This window comes from Hylobates moloch, unplaced genomic scaffold (genome assembly GCF_009828535.3).
Source record: "Hylobates moloch isolate HMO894 unplaced genomic scaffold, HMol_V3 SCAFFOLD_2, whole genome shotgun sequence".
NCBI classification, from domain to species: domain Eukaryota; kingdom Metazoa; phylum Chordata; class Mammalia; order Primates; family Hylobatidae; genus Hylobates; species Hylobates moloch.
Genome location: NW_026652277.1, coordinates 154,763,328 through 154,775,728, shown reverse-complemented (window position 1 = coordinate 154,775,728; position 12,401 = coordinate 154,763,328). Strand labels below are relative to the sequence as shown.

The following is a 12,401-nucleotide window of genomic DNA, read 5'->3' as shown; positions in this document are numbered from 1 at the left end:
AGCAGCACCTTTAACAAGGGCTTTAGCCAACCAGAAAACAACTTTAAAAAGTCTCGAAGCCAAGACTTAAGGGGAAGTGCGGAGAGAAAGAATCCAGGACTTAGGGAACCCCCGATAACCATGTGCAAAGGACTTTCTTGCAAACGAGGACATTAGATATATATGTCTGTTGCTTCAGAGAATAAAATTAGGACACATATTTGGGAGTCTCTGGAAGGCAGAGTTCAGTTCTGAGTAAGGGAGGGTCTTCTACAATTAAGTGGCAGCTCTGAGGTACTGAGTTTCCCGTCACTGGAAAGGTTCAAGTACAGGCTGGTTTCTGCTACAGCTTTTGTAGACAGATTCCTCCACAGGGTTGGGAGTTGGGATAGATGATCTCTAAGGTCCCTTTCACTTCTAAATGCCTAATATGAAGTATGAAAAAACAATATTTGAAACCTTTTTTTTTTTTTTTTGAAATGGAGTCTCACTCTGTCTCCCGGGCTGGAGTGCAGTGGCGCGATCTCGGCTCACTGCAACCTCCACCTCCCGGGTTCAAGCGATTCACCTGCCTCAGCCTCCCGAGTAGCTAGGACTATAGGTTAATACCACCACGCCCAGCTAATGTTTTGTATTTTTAGTAGAGACGGGGTTTCACCGTGTTAGCCAGGATAGTCTCGATCTCCTGACCTCATGATCCACCCGCCTCGGCTTCCCAAAGTGCTGGGATTACAGGCGTGACCCACTGCACCTGCCCTGAAATTACTTTTCTTTCCTTTTTCTTCCACGCAATTGACTAGCTTGCAACTCATTCTCTATTTTCCATATACTGCCATAGACTTGCCCTTTGTGTACAGTGAAGAGGAGCCAAGTAATACTCATCTGATATGGTTTGGCTGTGTCCCCATTCAAATCTCAACTTCAATTGTATCTCCCAGAATTCTCATGTGTTGTGGGAGGGACCAGGGGGAGGTAATTGAATTATGGGGGCTAGTCTTTTCTGTGCTATTCTCGTGATGGTGAATAAGTCTCTTGAGATCTGATGGGTTTATCAGGGGTTTCCACTTTTGCTTCCTCCTCATTTTTCTCTTGCCATCACCATGTAAGAAGTGTCTTTCACCTCCTGCCATGATTCTGAGGCCTCCCCAGCCATGTGGAGCTGTAAGTCCAATTAAATCTCTTTTTGGGTATGTCTTTATCAGCAGCATAAAAACAGACAAATATACCATCCTTGAATGGGACACACAGGAGCCCAGAAGTTCCCCCCTGAGGAGTCAGCACCAGACTGACACCTCTGAGTTCTCATCCTTACAAAAAATAAGTTCCAGTCTAGAAATGTCATCTTCCCCTCCCCCTTCCTCATGGCCATGATGCTTAAGCAAGTCCTTTTTACTTCCTTCTTTTTTCCTTAATGAAGTTTTTGGGTTGCCAGAAAAGGAAATACTGTACAAATGAGACTCAAAGCTAACTTATTTCCATAAATCTCTGACTCCTAGATATGTTCCCAGTACCTAAAACTGTACTGATCATATAGTAGTTGCTCAATGAAATATTTGCTGATAGAATGTTTGAATAAAGGAATCTTTAAATTTATATTAATTAGTCCTCAAAAATAGACCCACACAATAGTTAACTGATCTTTGACAAAGGCCCAAAGGCAATTCAATGGAGAAAGGGTTGAGCATTCAACAAATGGTGCTGGAATAATTGGATAGATAATGCCAAAAAAAAAAAAAACGAATCTAGACAAAGACCTACCTTTCACAAAAATTAACTCAAAATAGATCATAGACTAAATGTGAAATTCAAAACTATAAAACTTCCAAAAGAAAAACATATAGCAGAAAATCTAAATGATCTTGGGTTGGCAATGAGTTGTTAGTTACAACACCAAATACATAATCCAAAACGGGGTTCTGGCCAAAGGAAGAGCAAGTGCTCAGTCTCTGAGATGCACATGCACTTGTACTTTGAAGAGAAGGTCAGAAAGCAGGCAGCTGATCATAGAGAGGCAGGAGGAGCCTGGGAGAAGATCTGGGCAGGAGGCAGACAGAGACCAGATCACAGAAGCCTGATGGTTCTGTGTAAGGAGTTTGAGTCACACTTTAATGGCAATGGGGAGCCACTAGAGAGTTTTAAGCAGGAAACCGATATGACTTGATACAGTTAATAAATGTCTATTCACTCTAAATCTGAATGACCCTTTGATGATGGATCAGTGGGCACCTTCAACTTTAAAAGAGAGAATATGGAAGAAGAAAATGAGCTCTTTTGTTTGGGAGGTGGGGTTGGTTATGTTTTTTATTTTTATTTGTTTTTGTTTTGCTGGGAGTTTGGAATAAAGCATTGAGTCTGGGGAATACTAACTTTAAGATACTTGCACTATGATCATGGGAAGATGCCAAGGAATATATGGGGATACAAATCAAAAAGTTGGGGAAAAGGATAGAGCTTAAGGATGAATCATTCTCATAAATAGAATCAGAGGACAAACTAGCTAAGGGAGAGCATAGACTACAAAGAAGGGAAGTCAAGAATAGAATTATGCCTAGATTTGTGGGCATTTAAAGAGAAGGCAGAGGAAGGATGTTGAAAGATAAGGGGAAATGGGGAAATTATAAAGGACACTTTGGCCAAGCTCCATATAGTCTCTAGTAAAGGAATAGAAAACCCAAAGTGAGAAATTTTCAGAGAGACTGTAACTAGAATGAAGACTCAAGTCAGAGGAACTAATATGAAGAACTCAGTAGAGGCAATACTATCTTCTGTATCAGCAAAATCAGCTGAAAAGGCAGCAGGTTGAAGCCATAAGTAAAAGCTCTGGTCAAAATGAAATTGGGGCCCAGAAAATTTATCTTATAAAAATAATTGGGCAAATGCACAAGAATATAAGATGTTCATTGCTGTATTTCCAATAGCAAATATTTTTCAGTAATTTGCATCTCCAACAATAAAGAATTAATTGAATTGATTTTATTACATCTGTATGGGCAAAATTAAGTAGCCATTAGAATAAAGGAAAGTGTTCATGCTTTATTTAGCAGAAAAATGTTTTTAAAATTGAATGTATCATATTTTTATAAATATGCATACATTTTGATATATTCATATTTATAAATATGTACATATAAGTGCATAGTATTTATTTCTGCTTACCTGTTTTCAGTTTTCATCATGGATATATATTACTTGTGACATTTTAAAAGTATTTTTAAAAGAAAAATGTGGAAATTCTATTATGAGCACATTTACTCTGTTACTGGCACCACCCTCAGGATTAGAGAGGCCTCTAGGCTATTGTATTTTAAAGACCAAAGCCTCAAAGAAAAAGTAATTAGGATGGAATGGTGAGAATTCAATGAACGGTATCTTTCCAACAGTGTTATTAAGGACAGGCACAGCATATAAGCTCAGATGGAAACATTCAAAATGCATTTGAACCGAGGAAGTAAAACCAGTTGAGTACAGCTGAAGATGAATAATCCCGTGAGATATTTCTCTATGTGAAATTAAGGAACAATAAGACTAGTGTCAGTAAGGAAAGCTCTTCAACCCAGTCACAGAAAAGGGAGCTCATACAACCTGTGAACCATTATGATTTAATGTTAATTGTTTAAAAGAACCAGAGGAAACTCTGTAGTTGCAAGTGGTGTGTGAATTTTTAAAATATTTTAATACTGTTAGAAAACAGATGCTCACTTATGGAAGCCGTTTTTGTTTGTATAGAATCCGAAATACAAATGTGCAATCGTATAAGCAAATGTCTCCACCTTCAGGTTTGCCTTTTAAATACTATTTGAGGCCCATGGTATGTAGAATAAAAATTATTAAAGTTTCAAAGTTTACAAGGATTTTCTAAAGACCCTACATATCTGATGGGAGAGGGAGCTAGTAAACAAATATTTCTGTGTCATATTTCTATTTTCAGGGGAAGAATGGAAGGCAACGCCTCCGAATTAAATTTTGGGACCCCCAGTAAAATTTCAGGAAAGCCCAGAATTGATCTCAGAATGCACAAACTCGGCATGTCTTTGGCAGAGAAGACTCCGGGATTTCAGCGCGTTCATTGCCCTCCACTAAGGAGCTGCTCAGCAAAGGGGCTTCCCTCTGCTCTGCTCTCGGGTTCGGAATCCGGAGCGAGTTTCCAGTGAGCGGCGCCCGCTGAGCGAGTGGGAAAGCATCGCGCGTACCTTTCCCCGCGCGCGTCTGCGGATCGGTGCAGGCGAGGTGGGTGGGTAAGTGCAGGGGAGCGGGGCGGAGGGCGGCAACGCACAGCAGTCAAGTCTTCCTTGAAATGCTGCAGGGAAAGCCAGACATTTACATCTAAAAATGGCTCGATCTGATTCCACAGTCTTGCCAGGAAAGTCTGTCATTTCTTCGTGACCCTCCGCTGAGGGCTAGGACCCGTTCTTAACAGAGAGCTTTACATTGGCAGCACCCCCGCGTGCGTTCAGAAACGGAGTAGGGTTACTCGCTGTGCCTGGTGCAGCCCCCTACACGTCCTGAGCCTGCCAGGATGCAGGCCACATCTTTCCCGGGGTGGCTTTGGACTGACTGTGTCCCTTCATAGTCACCATGGCCCCTGATTGGAGGCAGCAAGGCCAGGGAGAGGTGATGAGAACCCCATCCCTCCAGACGGGCTCCTCCCACATCCGCCTCCCCCTTACTGGGAGTCTTGGCCCCCATACCAGATAAATGCTTCCAGAGTGACCTCCCCATAAAGAGGTGGCTGAAACGGAAACAGCTTACCTCGGGTTCAGGCTTGCAGAAAATCACAGCTGCTTCAGGAAAATTCAAAAGAATTTCCACACACACAACCATGTCTCCTCCAGCCAAGGGACATAAATCTCCACCCAGAAGACCCACTGCTCAGTTTAGTTTTAGTTCTAGCACCCATCCCCTGCAGCACCGTGTTCCTCTTAATCAGAGATTTTGCAATGAGAACATCTGCTATTCAAGCTCACAAATTTGGCAATCTGATGTAATAACGTATCTTTCATATGCAAGAAGGAACATTGTTGGGAGTGTTTTTGGAAGTTGGTTTTCCTTGTGCAATTTCATTATTTTGTTTTTCTCCCTCACTTCACAGCCAACTGAGATTTTAAAGCTGAGAAAAACTCAAGACATATAAACCATGACTCACAGCTATTTGTAAAAGATAAAATGCTTCTATTCCTCAGGCTTTAACTTTGAAAATTAAATATTCAAATAAAAAATAACATTACTCCAATAGATGTCGGTGATAAAAATCATGAAAACAGTTTCTGAAAAGCTTCATAACACATCCAGATGGTTATTTCCCCCTGTCCAATTCTGACCTAATTCTGAGATTTTCTTTTTAAATACATCTTGACTTAATTGTTTACAAGTTGCCTCTTAAAAGCTTTTTTCCAGCAGAAGCCCCTGAGGAACCTTCTAGGGGTCTAAAAGGTTTCAGGGGACATTTTACTCCCCAAGGTCAGCCGAATGAGGCCTCCTTTTCTTTAGGGTATGACAGTCCTTTTCCGGACCTGTCAGCATGCAGAGTGCCTGTGGGGACAGAGGGCTGCTCCGGTGCCCTGAGGTGCCACCACTTGCCTCTCTCCACACCCCAGAGCCAGTCAGGAAGCTAATTGGTGTCTGCTACTCTCGAAGCAGCTGAAAACCTGAAGCGATGGAAAGGTTGCTTGTCAGGGTCTTAAGATCTGATTCAATAAGACAACAACGTAGACTTTTCAATTCTCCTAAGAAAAATTCTTTTTGAAAGAGAAATATGTCTAGAGCCAACCGTTATCTGCTCAAGGACTAAAGACATCTATAAATTTCCTCAGTTTTATCTTACACTCTAAAGGGAGATGACTAGAAAAGGTCAAGATGATCTAAATTGGTTTCTATAAATCTAGTAAAGACGTTGTTACTAAGCATCTACTGTATTGGGGTACTGGGGACGGAAGGATAAATGTTGGGTGCCCTGCCCTCAAGGAACTTACAAAACCTCCTCCGTATACCAGTCATTTAAGACGAGGTGTTTTCTTCGCCAGCAGAGAAAGTCGCTACTAAATGGATTTCGTACTTCCCTGACCTTTTGTCAGTGATTCCCAAGTCTTCGTTTAAAATGTCAGCTGTAATGAGGTGATGCCCTCTGGAGAGACTGGAGCCTCTAACTCTTTCTTCACAACAGCCAGAAATCTGAGTGACATCCTGGACTCTTTTTTCTCCCTCGCCTTTCACCTCAATCTGTCATCCAGCAGTGCAAATTCTACCTCCATCATCTTTAAAGTCTGACACATTTCTGCATCCCCACTACCCCGATCTTAATTTGGGGTTTCAGATGTCTTACCTGAAATACTTGAAATGCATTTTAGCTTATCTTCTGATTTAAGCCGAATCAGGCACTTAATCATTCTCCACATTATATTGTAATTGCCTTTTTATTTGTCACCCTTTCTGCTAGATTAGAAGCCCCTTAGGGCAGACACTGAGTCCTTAATCTCTGTATCCTGTGCACCTAGCACAGTCATAGGCTAATAGCTGGCATTCAGCCCACACTAATTAAATGTATGTAAGAAAGGTACATGGACGCACGTATGCATTGAGTATCTCCAAAATGGTTTGACAGTTCCGCCTTTCCTGTTTCCTCCCTGATGTCAATAATCACTCTCTATATTTTAGCAGCACCCTTCTACCCTAGTAAATTGTTGGTTTTAACATGCTGTGGGTGGTAAACTGGATAATCAAAGTTATTTAGACAGTGAATAGTAAGGGTGAATAGGCTCTTACTGAGTCCCTCTTCTACAACTAAAACAAATGAGCTTCAGTGAATTGATTTTGTGAAAACTGTTTCAGTGCCTCAGGGAACTTAGTTCCATTGCTGTATTCCGGATTTCAGGAGTTGCCCTTAAGTCCGACTTCTAGGTAACTAAGGTGTTACTATATAAAATATTTTACTATTCAATGATTTTAATTTCTACTTTTATTTCAACAGGAATCTTTCAAATTTGCTTCCGAAAATGTATAGCAAGGGTCTTGCTGTCACTGCTTTTTAATGATAAATATGATTTCTTACCAAAAACGTGTCCTTAAAATTTGTCTTGGTAGAAAATATGAATATTTCTATTTTTATTTAGATCTTTGCTGCTTAACTTTTTTTGTTTGTTTTTTGTTGTTGTTTTTTTTTCTGAGACATAGTCTTGCCCGAGTGCAGTGGTGCGATCTCAGCTCCCTGCAACCACCTCCCAGGTTCAAGCAATTCTCGTGCCTCAGCCTCCTAATAGCTGGGATTACAGGTGCGTGCTACCACACCTGGCACTAATTCTTTTGCATTTTTAGAAGAGACGAGGTTTCACCATGTTGGCCAGGCTGGTCTCGAACTCCTGACCCCAGGTGATCTGCCCGCCTCAGTTTCCCAAAGTGCTGCTGTTTAACTTTTTTGAAGCACGGTTTAATATTGAGACAGGATGTCAAAAATCCATGCTAAAATGAGTTTAGAGTACCCTTAACTAAAAACCTATGAGCATTTGCATTATGCTGTTGAAAATCTCCCCCAGTCCTGTTCTTAATGGGTTGTCAATGGAAAGCTGAGCAAGACAGCCCTAAGATACTTCTGAGGACAGGGCTTTGGTTTCTGCTTTTTAAGCTGTGATTGGTTATATTTATTTTTTGGAGTGAATCTGCTAAACACCTTGTAAAAGGAAGTGGAGCATCAAAGCCAGACAATCCTCTGTGAAAGCATCGTAAGTGCCTCAGTTGGAAGTACAAGTCCAGTCCATGCCATCTCCTCTGAAACTGCCTTCCACCTGAGCCCCAGCAAAGTGTGGGCCTGGACAGCCAGGCATCCTCAGCCCATTGGAACAGGGCACCTGACCCTGGACTAGCAAATGCATGGGCTGGGCTAAGCCAATTAGATTCTTTCTCTCAGAAATGGAGACAGAATTAGTGGGTGGATGTTGCGTACTTGAGTCAGGGTGGAAGCAGCTGATCTAGAGAGAGGAAGGAGAGAGAAGCAGGGAGACAACCGCTCTGAGGCCGTAGGGGAGGCACAGAATGTGACCTCAATTCAGAGTACTGTCGCCTATATAATTTGTGGGGCCCGGTGCAAAATGAAAATCTCGAGCCCCTTGTTTAAAAGTAAGAGGAAAATGTCATTAAAGGCACTAAAATATAAAGATTGTTTTTCATTAAAAATATTTTCTGGGCCGGGCTCGGTGGCTCACGCCTGTAATCCCAGCACTTTGGGAGGCCGAGGAGGGCAGATCATGAGTTCAGGAGTTCGAGACCAGCCTGACCAACATGGTGAGACCCCGTCTCTACTAAAAATACAAAAATTAGCTGGGTGTGGTGACACATGCCTGTAATCCCAGCTACTCAGGAGGCTGAGGCAAGAGAATCACTTGAACCCGGGAGGCAGAGGTTGCGGTGAGCGGAGATCATGCCATTGTTACTCCAGCCTAGGCAACAAGAGCGAAACGCCATCTCAAAAAAAAAAAATTCTTATTTATAAAATGTAATGGGGGCATACATATTAGTTAGCTTGCATTGTCATAAAATACCGCAGATGGTGGCTTAAACAACAGACATTTATTTTCTCACAGTTCTGGAGGCTCGAAGTCCAAGAGGAAGGTGCCAGGAGAGTTGGTTTCTGCTGAGGGCTCTCTTCCTGGCTTGTGGACAACCACCTTCTCACCGTGTCTTCACATGGTCTTTCCTGGTGTGCTTGCTGAATGAGTGCTCTCTCTGGTGTTTCCTCCTCTTCTTATTAGGACACCAGTGCTATTGAATTAGGACCTACCATTAAGGCCTCATTTAACCTTAATGATCTCCTTAAAGGCCCTATCTCCAAATACAGTCACATTAAGGGTTACGGATTCAACATATGAATCTTGGGTGACCACAGTTCAGTCCATAACAAGGGGTAATCATGATACATACGTAACAACGTAGAATTATGAATTGAAGAAAATATTTTTGGTGTCCTAATCTTATATAACATAATAAATAATGTGCTTATTATTTCTCTTCTGTCTGTGAGTTTCTTCTCTTATTTTTGTAACAATACTACTGCTACCACCACCGCCAATACAGTCATCCCTTGGGATCCAAGGGGAATCAGTTCCAGGAACCCCCTTGGATAATAAAATTCTCAGATACTTAAGTCTCTTATATAAAATGGCATTGTATTTGCATATAACCTACATATGTCCTCCTGCATACTTTAAATAATCTCTAGATTACTTATAATACCTAATACAATGTAAATGCTATATAAATAGTTGTCATATTATATTTTTTACTGTGTATTGTTTGTTATTGTGGTTTTTTTAATTGGTTTTTCTTTTCTGAATATTTTCCATCCTCAGTTGGTTGAATCTGTCGATGCAGAGCCCAAGGATGTCTATACTTTATTAGTATGGTATCTTGATTGATCATGAGGTTTTTCTGGCTCACTTCTGCAGATTTGTTTACTAAGTCATCAAAATTTATACTTTTGGCAACTTCATTTTTAGTTGATATAATTGAAAGCCACATGAGTCGCTCTTGGAATATGCAAGATTGCAAATAAATTTGGTAATTTTAATTTTAAGGAGGATCTTTCTGCTGATGTGAATGTTACTGGAGCTGTTAGGAGTATTTTATAGGCTGTGACAACATTAGGATAAATGTCTGATAAATCATACATATTAATACATCGAGAGCTGACAATTCTTTTCGAATAATTTTTCTAAAAAGACTTAACTCTTCATATAAACCAGTTTCGTGTCTGAATTTTATTTTAAATGCAAATTGTACAATGGTTTTTTATTTCCTCTTACATTTTCTGTAACTTGTGGAGGTTTTACAAGAAACTGGCTTTATGATTTGTTGAAAATGCAAACACCTGTTTATGCATTCTATCACTGTATCTTCAATTACAAGATAAAATTTAATTTTAAATGTCTTCTTCATCAATAATTGATTCATCCATTGCTTTATATGAAAATACCAGGTTTTTTTTCACCAAATGAGAATGTCTTTAAATTTAATTTGTTTCTAAGCTTGTGAATATTTGTTTTGCAATGTTGTGGTAGTTTCCAAACCAGGGATTCTAAATTCTAAAGACTCTTAATAACTCCCTGACAGGTTTTATTGCAATGTCTATGTGTACATTTTTATTTTTGTAATAGTTTACTGACAAAGTTTGACTGCCTGACAGCCAGCAGTTTCTAGCCAAGAAGTTATGGTTTGTGCAGATGCCCCAGGAATGGGCTCCAGGGACAGACCAGCAAACTGACCTCCCAACACGAGTCCTAGCACTGCCTTCATGTGGAGCTTCTCCTGTCTCCAGGGCTATGGCTGCTGTCTCTGCAGTTGCTGCTTCTGCTGCTGTTATCACCATCATCACTACCACCAATCTGGGCCCAGGTCCCATCCTGGCCTGTGCAGCTGAGCTAACTGCTTGGCAAGCACATTGCTCATTGCACGCTGTACCACGAGCCTGAGCCAACAAGGGCGTGTGCTGCCACTTCACATATGCTCCATTGTCCCATCAGACTTAATAACACAAGTCCAAAAAACACATATGTTCCATTGTCCCATCAGACTTAATAACAGAAGTCCAAAGACAGAATGTGATTGCTCAGTGACAGCATAGCATGAAACCAAACACAGGGCCCTTGCACACTCCCTGTGCAACTGTACAGGTCACTGCCCATAAAGCAGCCCTACCTCAAGTCCTCATTGGCAGGTTCTGGCACCATCCCTCAGATATCTAAGCTGTCTGTACTTAAATCTTGTCTTAGGAAGCTCCTAAAGCCTATTATTATATTTTTACCAAAAAAAAATCCCCTATTGGATAGACACCACTGTATGCCCAGTCATTGCCCATTCTCTCATCTTCACTAAAAAAAAAAAAAAAAAAAAAAAAAAAAGCAAAGAATGAAAAGTTATTATTTTCAAGGGAACCATATGTCACCTTCCCAGAATTCCATACGTCTAAAGGTAATTATGTGATTCAGTTATAGACGATGGGAAAGAAACCAGAAGTCTGCTAGAGATTTCTGGAAAATACCTGCTTTCCTAGTAGACATACAGCCTTTTCTGTTCTGTTCCTCTTCTTCTTCCTGCCAGGAATGCAGATGTGAGGCTGAAGGCAGTAGAGCCATCTCGCAATCATGCAGCAACAAGCAAGGCAGAGCTGGCATGTTGTTGACCGATAACATCGGGAAGCTGCTGTATTAATCCTGGACTGCCAATGTCTGAACTTCTTGGTATATTGGGAACATAAACTCTTTTGGTTAGGCACTGGGTCAGATTTCTACTACATGCAGCCAAATGCAATCTTAATTGAGATACCCCTTTACCTCAGTTAGCTTTAGCTGTTCTCGCAACTTGCTGTTTGTGCTCCACCCACAGCATATGAGATCCCGTTTGCCCACAGCACCCTCCCTCAGTGTGATGTCGTCCCCCAACCAGTATTTGCAGGTTTTTTTAATCCCAAAACTGCTCTCAGGCTGCCAAATCTGTTGGCCCTAGAGCAAGAAGTGCCATCTCCTGGGATTTTTTTTTTTTTTGAGACAGGATCTTGCTGTCATCCAGGCCGGAGGGCAGTGGCACAAACTTCCGGGCTCAAGCGATCCTCCTGCTTCAGCCTTCCTAGTGGTTGGGACTATAGGTGAGTGCCACCACTCCCAGCTAATTGTTTTTATTTTTTGTAGAGATGGGGGTCGGCAGGGATCTCACTTTTTGCCCGGGCTGGTCTTGAACTCCTGGACTCAAGCCATCCTTCTGCCTTGATCTCTCAAAGTGCTGGGATTACAGGCATGAGCCACCACGCCCAGCCTGGGATCTATTCTTAACCCTTGCCCCACCCCAGGGTGGTCTTCCTGCAGGATTAGGAGTTAGACTCTCTGGGACTCTGATATCACACCCTGGCTTGGCCTTCCCTTCCCTGTCCTACCTCCCCACCCTGCTACCGGTTTCTTCTGGAGATATTTCCTGATAGACTACAGTAGTCCTCCCTTACCTGAGGTTTAACTTTCTGCATGCAGTTTCAGTTATTGGCAGTCAACTTAGATCTGAAAATATTAAATAAAATATCCAGAAATAAAAAATTTATAAATTTTAAATTGCATGCCGTTCTGAGTGGCATGATGAAATCTCAAGCCATCCTGCTCTATCCCATGTGAGACATGAATCCTGCCTTTATCCAGTGTATCCATATCATAGATGCAACCGTCCATTAGCCACTTAGATGTCGGCTCAGTTATCAGATCAACTCTCTGTATCGCGAGGCTTGTGTTCAAGTCATCCTTATTTTTACTTAATAATGGCCCCAAGGTGTAAAGGTAGTAATGTTGGTGTGTTGTCATTTTACTATTAGTTATTGCTGTCAATCTCTTGACTGTGCCTAATTTATAAATTAAACTTTATGTTAGGTACATATGCTAGAGAAATCATATTATATATAG

General features: G+C 41.3%; 1 long non-coding RNA gene across 1 annotated transcript; it reads left to right on the top strand.

Moving 5' to 3' along the window:
- Positions 1 to 1,082: 1,082 nt before the first annotated feature.
- LOC116476132 (uncharacterized) lies at positions 1,083 to 12,050 on the top strand. The gene is made up of 3 exons (XR_004250167.2): positions 1,083 to 1,140; positions 3,908 to 4,214; positions 11,062 to 12,050. It is a non-coding gene; the product is annotated as an uncharacterized LOC116476132 (long non-coding RNA).
- The last annotated feature ends 351 nt before the right edge of the window (positions 12,051 to 12,401 follow it).